Below are 211 nucleotides of genomic sequence, written 5' to 3'. Positions count from 1 at the left end.
CACCACCGGCCAGTTCCAACGGACCCTGTAACCAGAACAGATCTACCCCTGAAAACCATGAGCAGGCAGGAAGTGGTTTTTAAACACATTTTCTAAGGCCAGCACATAAAAAACCAAACCAAAACACTTAAAAAGCAACACCCCATTATCTCTGAAAAACAAGACCTTGAGTTTCACATCCCCAGCAGAGTTTCCAGCGCTGACCGGTATC

Source organism: Buceros rhinoceros, unplaced genomic scaffold, assembly GCF_000710305.1.
Source record: "Buceros rhinoceros silvestris isolate BGI_N320 unplaced genomic scaffold, ASM71030v1 scaffold28261, whole genome shotgun sequence".
Classification (NCBI taxonomy): domain Eukaryota; kingdom Metazoa; phylum Chordata; class Aves; order Bucerotiformes; family Bucerotidae; genus Buceros; species Buceros rhinoceros.
Note: the sequence above shows the minus strand (reverse complement) of the source record.